The following is a 15,316-nucleotide window of genomic DNA, read 5'->3' as shown; positions in this document are numbered from 1 at the left end:
CCTATGGAGAATTTGAGATTAATTAATGTATAAGAAGTTTGTGGTGGTTTTTTTCTTTTCTGAATGATTTCATAATAATTTTATAATGTTACTGCTTCTTCCCTTTTTGTAATTTGTCTTCATTTTTTTTAAACTAGAGGTGTTGGTGTTCTTATTGTAGATCAATTTAGTTTTTTGTTGTTTCGTAAATCAATTTTCATCCATCAAATGGTTGAGGTTAATTACTATATAGTTTGTGATGGTTCATCTTTTGAATGATTTCATATTAATTTCATCATGTATGTGCTTCTGCCCATTTTCTAATTTCTCTTAGAGATGAAAAGACTCGATGCCAGAGCAATCCTCCAGTAGAACAACTTAATAATGTGCCAGGTTTATAAGAGATGGTGTTAATCCCATGCTTAGAAAAATTAGAGAAATATTACACTGAAAAAAAAAGGAAGTCGATAGTCAGGAATTTAACTGGTTAAAATGTGACCAGTGTCCACAATGGAGAAGAATTGACCCAAGGGTCAAGGCCAAAAAACTTCCAAAGAAATAGTATTCGTAGATCACTTAGTTTTTCTCCTATATGAGTTCAAATATTTCTTGATACCAACGTCAGAATCCGGTAATGACATTAATTCACCAGATTTTATTTGTTATGATGTGTTAAATTACAGGGACTGCAATATGTATCTGTGTAATATGAGCTGTAAACATGGACCAGATCAAAGGATGCCCAAGGAGGAAATAACCATTAAAGAACATGATTCAACTTTGTGCGACTAGATTGATCTTGGATATTAATTTTTGATATCGTCTAAGAACTTCTACACAATCAGGTACACGGAATTTGGTCTATACATATTGATTGTGGAAGAGAAAGAGAAAAACTCGATATAAAATATTTTTCGATGGTCTTTTCTTTGACGTACTTTTGATTGTATTAGGTTCTGTCCATAAGGTTTCCGAATGATAAAATTGGTGATGTACTTGGTACCCTCTCCTTTTCAGCTGTATGTTATGTGCAATGATACTTACTTAACTATCAAAATGTGCCTCATGTGTTAAACACACAGAGTCCCACTATATGAATTTTTTGTTTGGATATGAATTTTTGTAGGACCTTGTGTCCACATGTGCGGCCCATGAATATGTATCTAGAGTTTACCTCATAGCATGTATACATAGAGAGGGTTAAACCTATGCAATATAGATGATTTCCATATAATGAACAAGAGTTCTTCCTCTATTGCATATTCTCTTGCTTTATATTTTAGTATTACTATAACAAGGATAAGTATGTTTTACAGATAATTTTGATAAAGTGGGCGATCATCTTTTATCTTATGGTTTTTGTAGGATTATATCTTAATTGTGATGTTATCATTCACCAAAACTGATATATTAGCTAAAAATAATATATCATTAATTCAATCAAACTAATCCTACAATAATAAAAGATTGCTACAATTACATCAATCACGTTCAGTTAAGATTAATACAACATAAAACCAATTCAAGGAAAATATAAAACTTGAGTTGATGCTTTCTTTCATACGAAATGAATGATATGTATGGAAGTCCAACACGTATTCGCCCGTAATATTTCTATTTTCAATAGCTTTGCTGACGGTAATCTAGCTAGTTTAAACGTATTTTCTCTCCTATTGTGATGATTAAGAACTCAATTATAATGACTTCAACTTTTACATGAATGATATACGTTCCTTGTCATTTGGAAAATAATATACATGCTTACTTTTAAGGATTAGTCAGATGTAATAAGTTATATTAACGAGTCAACAGAGTTAGAAAAAGAAAAAAAAAACTTAGTATTCTCGTCTGGATAAGCACAACACTAACTAGATTCACATAAAACAAAACACAATCACGTACCATCAGAGCTTAGTTGTCAAAACTCCGTGCAAAGATGTATGGGGCGTTTAATCTATGTCATGTTAGCTTCGTCTTTATTTTGTTGGTTAAATTGAGGGGAGAATTTCACTATTCTATTGTACATCCATGGTTTTCCTTTTACAATACCTTATCAATAGTTATAACTTTTTTTTTCTGGCTTGTCTGCTTCATTTATTTATATTCTTTTCATCTTATTTATCAACCATATTGCCCCCACCAAGTTATCATGGTATTTCCTTTTTTACTCTATTTTTGTTGATATAGATGAAAAGGAGAGGGTAATTAGTGTACCAACAAATTTTTCGTTCATGAACCTATATGGACAATCCTTGTACAATTTATAATTTCTTCTATTAAATTGTATTTTAAGATTTTTTTAATAAGGTAAACCTAGTACATACGGGAACTGTTCACGAATAAAATTCCAACATGAACAAATTTGGTAATATGTATTTCAAGATACAAATTCAATAAGAACGAGACTTGTAGTGAAATAACATGGTACCAAGTACACCACAATCTATTCGATATAAACTTATAAGTCTGATACCTTGCGAGATCTAATATAGACAGAAACTGTCAAGAAGATAGCAAACCACAAGATATACGCTTAGTATATAATACAAGTTCGAAACTAAACCTTAAACTATAATTATCAACTCAAGTGTTTGGATTAATGTACAAGTGCAATTAATTGAACTATAACTTAAACAATTATCATGCGGAAAGTAAAGTAAAAGCATATAATACTATTTTGTTAACGAGGAAACCGCAAATACAGAAAAACGCCGGGACCTAATCCAGTTTTGAATCTCTCATAATTAAGACGTTATACAAAGAACCCTACCAACTTGTATAGTTGAGACCAAGTAGAATACCCCTAACTACATAGTTTCCTCAGTATCGCTGCGCCTACAACCAATCTGGCCAACGCACGTGAATCCTAAGATAGAATCCACTATCTTAAGTTACTTCAGCCGATGTGAAGATTTCAAGCACTCAACTCATTTGGATCGTCTTCCAAATAGTAAATGACTAATCTGTTTGGTAACCGCTCTTCAACCACAAAAAGTTACTCGGATATTATTGTTGAGTACGACAAAGGCTCTTATGTTTAAATTAATAAACTCATTTGTCCGGTTTAGATCAATCAATATATAAATTACCGAAATAATCAGATCAAGATTTACAAGCTATCGTATTCGGATATTGAAAACATCACCAAATGATAGCTTTCCGATCTACTACGACTATTTAATCAATCGTCTATCAAAGATAAACGAGATATAGTCGGATCTCAACCGATCAAGTTTGTGCACGAAGCAAATCACAAAGATACGAGACCAATAAGAAATATTCTTGTCTTCAAATATTTATTTTCTTCTTTTGTATATGCACAACCAAACTTAATTCCAACTTATGATCGATCAAGCACAGAATTGAGTCTATTAACAATGGACAATCACAAGTCAACGCTAGATCTAAAGACGGGTCTGAACTACCACTAATCCCTTGATCTAGTTTGAGTGACCTTATGTTAGAAGAGAAGTATCTCAAGAATAATCAAACTAAGTGCAATCAAGAGTGAACAATCATTAGTCAATCAAATCAATAATCGAAACTAAAATAACAATGCAATTCTAGTTACCCACCAATGGAACCGGTATACGCTTATTGATCCCAAAGAAGTCTTTAAACTAGCAGACATAAGAGTTTTTGCCTAATTAGGTTACTCTCCTTTCCAAGATAGTATTACAAGTAATACTATTAGTCAACTACATCAATGACTACAAAATGAAGTGCATACATCAGGATAAGGTTTTAAGAATAACAAACTTCACTATTTATACAACAAAGAATTTCCATAACCGGAAATATTCTCAAGATATGCAATAAGCACCTAGATTCGGTTTTTTCAATTTCCAACCAATATCCAACTGTATGACCGAAATCCTTATTGGACTACAACTCAATATTAGCTAGCATGCAAAAATACTTCAATAATATATCTTCAAGATATATGTTTTGCTTGTTGGAAACAAAACATATATATTCAAAAATCTTAACAAAAAGATTCTGGAACATTTCGGTTTGGGATCTCACCTTGAGTATCAAGGAATATCTTTGAACAATAAAATATAAGATTATGCACATGTTCAAATTACTCACTATGTCGACATATTGAACTTTCCTATTTTTCAATCAATCACACAAACCCTAAAGTGTACGTGATAATACAAACCGGTTTTTATATGGGGATCAGTTCTACCATGACTCCCCATGCAGGTAGGGATTGGTTCCATATTGATTCACATATAGGTAACGGTCGGTACTACCTTCACTCCCAACATAGGTAAGAATCAGTACTACCTTTATTACCAACATAGGCAAGAGGAACGGTTCTCCCATGGTTTCCAACATAAGTATGGATCATTCCGGCCTTAGATATTCAATGAAAACCGGACCACCAATCCTATTTATTTCTTTCAACTAAGAAACAAGTTTGTAAGTCTACTTTCTTAAACTCATGTAATCAAACATAGTTTTCTAGGCATGAAATAAATCTTAAGTTCATTACACAATCTTTTAAACAAGTTACAAAAATTATATCTTTGTCGCAATTACGAAGTTCAAAAAATAAGCATTATACTTCGTAATTCAATATACACAAAGTTCTAAAACAACTTGTATATTCTTCTTTGAAACTTTGATCATAATAAGATGATCAAGTCTGTAATAGTATAGGTTCATGTATATAACTTCAGATGTTATGTTTTTAATCTAAACGACTTGAAAGTAACAATATAGAAATGGAAACAAGTCAAGTCTTGTGTTACTAACCTCAAGTAGAAGGATGATGTCTTCGTTGATGTCGATACGTCTTCAGAGTCTTCAGGTCTTCATAGTAATACTTATATGGCTCAACATTTCTAGACTTCCAATTCTAACCTAACGAAGTTGACTCTAGTGATCTAATCAAGCGACTTTTGAGTTTTAATATTAAAATATTACAACCAGCCTTGACATACCAATGTTTGGCGGGTTCAACCAAGCAATGCTCTAACATGTAGGTTCTTTACAGTTGAGTTAATACTATCTGGGTTTAGATACGTACAACATGTGATATTTCAATTATAAATATAAAACAATATAATGTGGAAAATAAATAACACATACACCAAATATTTTTTTTAAAGAGGAAAACTACAATCTTGTAGAATACCCCGGGACCTAATCCAGATTAAACACACACTGGTTTAAACTGTTACACCAATTACCTATTACCACATTTCGGGATATATGTAATACCTTCTTCAGTTATATTCATGCACCTATAGATCTCCTAGAAGAACACCAATTCTCTTTAGGAATTGCTCTTGTAAATCTTCTAGCGGAACGCCAATTCTCTTTACAATATGTTCTTTAAAAATCTTCTAGCAGAACGTTAATTCTCTTTAGAAGATTGTCTTCAACAATTAGGGTTTACCGTTTTGTAACCTAATTGATTCTTCCTCATAATATCACCTAGAAATAATCTAGAGATATCTTGATCTATCAAATCTAGGGTTTACGAAAAACATCAAGAAACAAGTTCCATAACTATCAAAGAAAACAACTTGCATATGTTTTAGGATCCCCAAGTAAAGTCTTTTGAAGTCTCATTCTTGTTCTTGAAGAACAAAGATATAGAAAGAAACCTTATGCAACACGCACATAATTTCCAACGGATTGTGTGGTTATATGAAACCTCTATTTATAGTGAATGATCAAGGCTAGGTTGCTTGCAAACAAAGTTACCTTAAAGGAAAGGAAATACCAAGTATTTGACTAAAAATTCCCTTTCGTAGTGTCATCTAAATTTGAAAACCAACGCTAGTGGGTTTAACCGAGCAATGCTCTAACAATCTCCCTCTTTGTCAATTTTAGTGACAAAACCATTTTAAATACGTTCTTATTCCATTATTGAAAAGACGAGGGTACCCAAATATACCTTAATCTAAAACTTTTCCACCTATAAGTCATTTCTCCGAAAGTGATTGTCTATGGACTGAGTCGAGATAATACAACTAATCGGTTCACACTTCGTGTGATCGTCTATGGATACGAGATCGAGACAATACGACAACAATATAACTTGTGTGATTGGCTATGGATCTAAGATCGAGACAATACAACAACGAAGTATGTTTACTTGATAATAGGTTCGGGCTTAACCAAACACAACAAGATTGCTATCAAGTAAATAGGAATTAACATTTGTGTATTTTACTTCTAATTATAATAAAATATATTATAATTGCGGAAATAGAAAAGTAAAAGACACAACAAGATTTTGTTAACGAGGAAAGCGAAAATGCAGAAAAACCCGGGACCTTGTCCAGAATTGAATACTCTCAGGATTAAGCCGCTATAAAAAATCTAAACCAACTTCGTATAGTTGAGACCAAGCAACTAAACCTATAGTTCACCTAGTTCCGTCTGTATCCCCGCGCCTCCAATTTGTAATAAGTCACGCACTTGGAACAATTCCTTTGGTTCGTATTCCAAACAGTGAAGGAATAACAAATCTGTTCGGTAAAAACTATTTTCAAACAAGTGATATGAGTTTGACAAAAGGCTCTTCCGTTTATCCCAATAAACTACTTTGTCAGGTTCTTAGATCTATCTATTAATACAACTACCAAAGTAATTGGGTCTAGATTTTGCAATCAATACTCTTAGTCACAAAGACAATATATTGATGCTGATCTACTCAACTAATCAATCAAGATTATCACAAAGATAAACTGATTATAGTTGGATCCCCACCCGATCAAGTTTTGTGCACACCAAAGATTATGAACTCAAACAAGTAATCTTCTTTGTCTTCAAATCTTCTTAGATCTTCAATAAAAACCTGCACACAATCAACTTGAATCTCTTGTGATCAATCACACACAGAACGGAGTCTGTTAACAATGGATTATCACAAGACGTCTTTAGATCTATAAACAGTCTAAAGATCCCCGTCGAAACTTCGATATAGTTTGAGTGAATCTTATATCAGAAGAGAAGATTCTCAAGCATAAAAAAACTAGGTGCAATCAAAGTTCAACAACCGTTAGTCAATCAAATCAATCGAAAACTAATAATAACCTGCAATTATCTAGTTTCCCACCAACGGTACTCGTAGAGCTTCCCAATACCAAAGAAGTCTTTAACGAGAGGTCATAAGAGATTTCGCCTAATTAGGGTACTTTCCTCTCCGAATAGAAGGTTCCACCAGTAACAACACAACTAGGTAGTTTTGCTGGCTATGAGGATTCGTTTGCTCGAAATGCAAACTTCAATATTTATAGACCAAGGAAGTTTGGACACCAAGGAATTTCCAAATGGTAAAATATTCTCAAGATATGCAATATATTTCCAAATTCGGTTTCCATAATTCCTGGAAATGCTTTGTCCAAATATTGACCGAAATCTCAGTAGAAAATCTCCAATTAGTAAATGCACATTACCAATTTTTATTTTCTAAAGATATGCATTTTAATTGCTGGAAATTAAAAGCATATAAAACTAAAAACCTTAATTAAAAGATTCTCAATTTATTTTGATCTGGGATTCTCTATTAGCTATTAAGGAATATCTTTGAACAATAAAAGATAAGAGTTACAACACATGTTCAAAGTATGTCGACATCTTTACTTTGTAAATACTTTTTCATATTTACAATCTTGGAACCGATTTTCCACACTTCCAAACGAGTTTAGAATTGGTTCATCTGATTTCCAAGAACTATGTGATTGATCAAAAACATTCAATCACCATTCATGGGTTTAACTGTTCTACCAAAACAAGTTTCGATTTTACCTCCAAGTGGCTACTGGATCAGTCACATTAGTTTCCAAAATATTGTTAACTAAGTACCAGGATCGGTTACCACTTATTTATGGTACTTACTTGTGGTCGGTTGCACAAGTTATAGGATCAGTCACACCAATTATTAAAACTTGTTAACCTACTACAAGGATCGATTACACATTTTGTGATTAGTCCCAACCAAGTTCTAGGATCGGTTACCCAATGACTAGGAATGGTCACACCAATTACAAATATCGATCATACCATCTCAGGTGATTACTTAGGATCGGTTTAACTAATAAAATTCATACCAATATAAAAGTCAGGCATTGTGAATAGTTTTACCAAGATACATAAACAAGTTATAAGCGGTTATACTAAACACACATATTGGTAATCCAAAGATTTGCAATGAATAACAATACCAATAAGCCTAGCGATTTCCATTTCAATTCATAAAAAACGTTTGTAAAACATTGTTTCCTAGAACGAAATCTTCACCCATACCCATACACATAATCACAATAGCATTCATACGATTATGTCGATGTCTATACGAAGTTCAAAAGATAGACGTTAAACTTCGTATTGTAATTCCTTAATACTATGTATAACTAGAGTATAATCATTCACAGCTTCGCAGTTATGTTTTCAATACGCACGACTTGAAAAATACGTTAGGAATGAAACCGTTCAAGTCAAATATTACTAACCTCAAGTGGAAGGATTATGTCGTCGTTGTAGCTCTTTACTTTTTCACATTCTTCAAGTCTTCACGTAATACTTGTAAGTCTCATATCCTAGTAACTTTCTAGCTAACCTATACGAAGTTGACTCTAGTAAATAATCAAGCGACTCTTTAAATGAGTTTTGACTCACTAAAATATGACAACCAAACTTGACATACCAACGCTTGGTGGGTTCAACCGAGCTATGCTCTAAAAATTATGCTTCTTGATTTCTTGAATCGTCAACGTCTTCGATTCTGCATGTGTTTATTATGTACTTGTTGAAGATCCCTAGTATATTAACTGTTAAAGCATTGCTCGGTCGAACTCGCATGCGTTGCTATCTCAAGCATGTTTGTCAATGTTAGTGATCAAAACTATAAGTCTTGATTTCTAGCCTATTTATAGATGTCTCGGACTAGGACATAGATAGTGTAGTTGAGCTTAGATTTCTCGACTTTCATCATTTGAATACGAAGAACTACTAAGGGGATGTTGTGAAACTTCATCGACAAAAGGTATGTGGAGACTTAAACTCATCTATCACTTGGAAAGTCTATTTCTACTCTATCTCCTATATTGAGACATAACTCGTATTACGATATAGTTTTCTACTATACATATTTGAGATTTCGAGTTGAGTATATCTCGCTTACATATTTCTCGAAATATGTGTTGGCAAGCTTTCTCTTTAGCCACGTTCATATTCAGAAAGATCTTATAGAAGCAATTCAGTTTTGTTGGAATAGAAAGTTTATTCCTAAGGGTCTAAATTCCAGTTTCTTAACTCTTATTCCTAAATGTCAAGGTGCAAAAACAGCTGTTTAGTTCAGACCTATAGGATTAAGCAATGTCAGTTTCAAGATTATAACAAAGTTAATTACTTCAAGAATGAGTACATTGATGAACAAGCTTGTATCTCCTCAGCAAACTGCTTACATCAAAGGGAGAAATATATAAGAACAAGTCTTACTAGCATCTGAAATGGTGAATGAAATAAAGAAATATCTCAAGCATATGATGCAGTCAGCTGGGAATTCCTCATGCAAGTGCTTCTTAAGTATGGTTTTTCATCTTCTTGGTGTAAATGGTTACTAACTATACTTCAATGCAAGAATATCAGTTATGGTGAATGGTGGTCCATGTGGATTTTTTTTCTGTGGGAAGGGGATTAAGACAAGGAGATCCATTATCTCCATTATTTTTTATTCTAATGGAAGATGTGCTTAGCAGGAATATAACCAAACTGGTTCAAGAAGGAAAAATTCTTCCTATGGTGGTGAGAAAAGGTGTACATCCAACACACTTATTATTTGCTGATGATGTATTCATCTTTTGTAATGGTGCTAAAAAGAGTCTGCAAAATCTCATGGAGTTACTTGAGCAATATCAATCCAGCTCTGGACAGTGTATCAACAAAGTTAAAATAAAATGTTTCATTGATGGAGTTAGTAATGCACAAAAGCAGATAATTAGTGAAAGGTTAAAAATGGAAGTGGCCAAATTTCCAGATAAATACCTTGGAGTTATCCTTGCTCCTGGTAGAGTTACTATGTCAATGGTATGGCCAATTGTAGAGATGTTGTAGGATAAATTGGCTGCTTGGAAAGGTAAAATGTTGTCATTTCAAGACAGGTTAGTCTTAATAAAGTCAGTATTATGTAGTGTGCCAATATATAACATGGTTATCTATAAATGTCCTGCATCAGTCATTAAGATATGTGAAAAAATAATTAGAAACTTCTTGTGGCCTGGAGATAGTGAAGTAAGAAGATTCAAGACTCTGTCATGGAAGAAAGTTTGCACCCCCTTCAGTGAAGGGGGATTGGGAATAAGAAGGCTAGAAACTGTGAATAAATCTATGTTGATGAAAATGATGTGGAAGATTCTTAACTCATAGGAAGAATTGGCTATGTTCTTTATTGCCAAATATACAGATAAAAATGGCAAGTGGAATACAAATTGGAGGCAATCATCATTTTGGTCTGGACTGAAATGGGCTTGGTCTTCATTGCAAGATGATGTCAGGTGGTGCATTGGTGATGGCTCAAAAATATCAGTGTAGTTTGATAACTGGTTAGGATAAAAGCCTATCATAAATGACATTGGTTTTAATGACTTTATGAAAAGTAACATAGATATGAAGGTTAAAGAACTACTTGATGGAATAAATTGGAGCATACCAGAAGAACTGAAAGAATATTTTGATGTTGTTAATTTGCCTGAAGTCAATGGTGGAAAATATATCATGGTGTGGGGTGCTGATTTAAAAGGAAAATTCTCAACTTCTGCAGCTGTAGAGAAACTAAGATCAAGATAACCTAAAGTAAGTTGGCCAAACTATATTTGGAAACCATTCCTTCATCCAACTATTGCAAGTAATATCTGGAAGTTGCAGCATCAAATTTATATAGATGATGAAGTTATGAGGAAAAATGGGTATGATATGGTATCCAGATGTTTCATATGCACAAAAGAACAGGATAATATGGATCACACCTTGTGGAAATGTGAATTCAGTACACAAATATGGACTTGAATATGTTCAATTTTTTATTTTGAGAATCCTCAATCTTTCAATGATATCTGCAGAGTAGATCAACAAAAAGTCCCTTGGTAAAGGAAATATGGATGACTGTTGCTTGTTCAATCATGAAAGAACTATGGTTTCAAAGGAACAAAAAACTCTTTGAAGAAAAATCTCCTAAGCTCAATGAGTTTAAAAGGAAAATATGGAAATATGTGTATGAAGGTGGATTCAGAATGAAAGGCACAAAATGGGGACAATGTTATGATCAAAATATTATTGATATCTTTCATTTAGGTGTGAGACACATCAAGTTCAGTTGCATCAGAGAATGTTATTGGGAAGCACCAGGCAAAAGTTTCATTTTATTCTGTTGTGATGGTTCCTCCTTTGGCAATCCAGGTGCAGCTGGTTTTGGTATTATCGCCAGGGATGCAATGTGTGAAGTTATTGGAACAACGTCAGGAGGAATTGGGACTGCCACAAACTATATAGATGAAATCCTGTAAGTAATATGTGCACTGGAATGGGCTTTTGGGCTGAAAACTACAAGGGTAATCATCAGGTCAGACTCAAAAACTGTTCTAAATGACTTCTGCAATGATTACATTCCTTGGATGTTCAGATCAAGATGGATAAATGCAAAAACAAAACTAGAATGCATTATATTTCAGCATGGCTATAGAGAAATCAATTTCTCTGCGGATTATTTATCCAAGGGAGGTGCAGCACTCAAAGCTGGTGAAAGAATCATATACTCTGGAAGACCATCTTTTTTAAAAAGAATAGAAATGCTTAATATAGTCTACTACAGATTTTGTTAGGAATTCTCATTTTGTATCTACTTTATGTTCTCTTGTATTTGTGATGTAAAACTTTTGTAATTTGGCCATTCATTAATAAAAATATGTGATTAAGCAAAAAAAAAAAAAAAAATCAGGTTTTTCATCTAATGGTGAATATTGAATGCTTTGTTACCAAGGTAACTTGGATTGCAAACCCTGATTTGAAAACTATATAAGGGAGAACTCTAGCAACTGGGAAATCTAATCCCCACACCTCCTGTGTGCTACTAGTTGCATGACTAGAGTCGATTCTCCTTTAACCTTAGGTTTCTTCTCGAGACCCTATAGGTTAACGACTTGAAGACTTCATTGGGATTGTGAAGCCAGACCCAACTATTATCTTTGTAGTTGTGTGATCTGATCTTGCTGTTTCTATCGTGATTGAGTGCAATTGTAAAATTGGCTTGAGATTTATATCTCCGATAGGCAAGATAGAAAAGTAATCACAAACACCTTCTTCTCATCGTTTGTGATTCCACAATAACTTGTCTCGCTAGTCGATTAAGTTTATTGTGAGGTGATTGATAATACTAGGTTGTTCTTCGGGAATATAAGTCTGGTTTATCAATTGGTTCATGTTCACCTTGATTTATAAAAAGACGGAACTAAACTCGTAGGTATTTATGTGGGAGACAGATTTATCTATTCCTATAGACTTTTCTGTGTGAGACAAATTTGTTTATCAAGTCTTCGACTTTGGGTCGTAGCAACTCTTAGTTGTGGGTGAGATCAGCTAAGGGAATCAAGTGCATAGTATCCTGCTGGGATCAGAGACGTATGGAGCGCAACTGTACCTTGAATCATTGTGAGATTGATTAGGGTTCAACTACGATCCAGTCCGAAGTTAATTGGTAGTAGGCTAGTATCTGTAGCGGCTTAATACATTGTGGTGTTCAATCTGGACTAGGTCCCGGGGTTTTTCTGCATTTGCGGTTTCCTCGTTAACAAAATTCTGGTGTCTATGTTATTTCTTTTCCGCATTATATTTTGTTATATAATTGAAATATCACAGGTTATGTCTTAAGATCAATAAATTAGAATATCCAACCATGGGTTGTTGATTTACATTGATTGACACTTGAACATTGGTCTTTGGTACCGTTCAAGTACTTCCTCTTATATTCAATCGGGATCACAGATTTCTATTTGCTGATTGCGGATTGAATCAAGAGTTAGAGATACTAAACTCTTTGATATACTTTATTCTAGATTGAGTCTGATTGTCTAGTTGATTCTAGAAAGTATATTGGAGTAAGTCCTCTAAGATTGCCAAACGAATTGTTGGGTGTGGTTGTTAGACCCCCGCATTTTCAATTGGTATCAGAGCAGGCAAACACGTTAAAGACCTTACAAGTCTGTGTTTGTAGCGATCTGAGGATAGACGATATTGTCTCTGATAAATGCATCGCCAGAAATAAAAGTTATGTTTCCTTAAAGTCTATTAAAGAGAACGATTTGTCAATCTCGAATATAGAAGAACCTTGGGTTCAAAGGAAACAGACATACATTGACAAGTGTTTTCCTGACTACCTTACTAACGAGTCTATTCTGAAGTTGAAAGAAATGCAGCCAAAGAGAGTGAAGTGATTCTAAAGATTATTAGAATCCAGGATGATAATGTCAACCGGTTGAAACACAAAGTCAATATTCTAGTTCGTATGATAAGTGAGTGTGACTCTCGTTTAAAGATTCTTCAAGAGGAAAATCTCAAAAAGGATGCCTTGAAAATTGAACATCTCTTAAGTAACTCTCATTTCAAGAGTGTTCAAAAGAGTCCTCCATACCAACTGCTTCTGATTTAACTGGAAAAACCTCTGGTTCAGAAGCAAAATCGAAAACCCTTTCTGTTGGAAAAGATGTGCGTGTATCTTCCTCTAGTCAAGGGAATCCCACATCACACACAAGGAAGAATTCTCCCGATAATGGTGTTAAGACTTTTCTGGCTAATCACTCAGGTGATCAGAAAGTGTGTCTCTTTTGTGATTCAAAAGGGCCGTGTAAACAAAAGAGGAATTCTAGGTTGAATTACAACTCTATTATTCGTCTTCAACACACCTTAGATTTAATTCTCAAAGGTGTAACTGACATTCGTATGTCTAAACCTATTGGTTTTATTACTCCCTGTGTACCCCACCAGGAAAGTCAGTTCAATGTGTTCCTCAAATGTTCAAACACATAGCAGTCTTTCTAAGCCATATCGACGAAGAAGAACTCATGGTTTTTCGTCTTTCATAAAGGGAGATGATGTTGTACATTATGTGAAAAAGGTACCAGAAGAAGGAAGTAAAAATGGAGGTATGGAATACAACTTAAAAAGAATAATTGAAGGATGTAAAAAAATTATCAACAGGCTGTCTATTCCCTCTGGGCAAAATTCTTTAGGTAAGAATCAACACTATGCGTCATACTTTGATGATAGTAAGTTTTATGATAATTTTTCACATCATAATGGTTTTCCTCCAAAGGTCAGGAAAAAGAGGTTTAACCAGAAACAACGTTTATTTAATGAGCTCAAGGCTCATACTTGAGATAATTAATCACAAGGTTGAACTCTCATTCACAAAAATCCTGGTTGAGTGAGATGTAATCAGGTATACTCTAAGGCAAATATTTTTGATTCTCCAACTATCCCCTTATCGTTCTTAGCCGGTTTATCACGTACAAACATTTGTTGCATTAGTATTTTGTATGTCTGTTTTTATTTTTCTAAAAAGGGATGACAAATTGTTGTGCTCTAAATTTTTCTCTTGTGAGAACAATTTCTTTTTTAGAGCTGAGTTTTTTACTCATTAAGCAAATATGTGTTATATCTTCTTCGCAACCGTTTGGTATAAGGGTAAGTCTATGTACGTTCGTGTATCTCTTTTCACACAAGCACAGACCAAACTTGGAAACCCTAAACTTTGGTTCGTGTGTAACCTATAAATACCAAATCTTTTATAGAGTACGCATACGTTTGTTGTGCTCTTTTAATGATGGGATCTACTCCAAGTCCTTGGGATTTACCATCCGATTCAATTGATGATTCGGTTTTATTTGGAGTTTGTTTTGAAGAAGAAGAGAACCCTTGTTAAGTCTGACGAACTTGAATCATGTGACTCATGATATTATGCGTTTTCTCATCAAGATCGAGAAATGCTGAGATGGTCTCTGCTGAAGTAGTTCATGGTTTTCTCACTGATCTTGGGAAGACTCAACTAAAGCTAGAGAACTCTGTAAAGGATCTTAACTTGTTAAGAACTGAGTTGAAAAAGGTTGATTCTGACCTTGTTCTCATGAAGTCACAAGTTAAGGATCTTCTCAATGAGGATATCTTATCTGAAGACGCAGTTGATACAGTTAGTCACAAGCTTGAAGATCTTGGAACCATTGAAGCTTCCGTATCGTAACTCTAATTATTGCTTGTGATTGCTCTTTATTTTGTAGAGTTGTTTTTGATTTTGTCTAGTAAATCTTCTTTTTATGTTTTTAGA

Source organism: Papaver somniferum, unplaced genomic scaffold (assembly GCF_003573695.1).
Source record: "Papaver somniferum cultivar HN1 unplaced genomic scaffold, ASM357369v1 unplaced-scaffold_125, whole genome shotgun sequence".
Classification (NCBI taxonomy): Eukaryota; Viridiplantae; Streptophyta; class Magnoliopsida; order Ranunculales; family Papaveraceae; genus Papaver; species Papaver somniferum.
The sequence above is the reverse complement of the archived record's forward strand: the minus strand, read 5'-3'. Positions refer to the sequence as shown.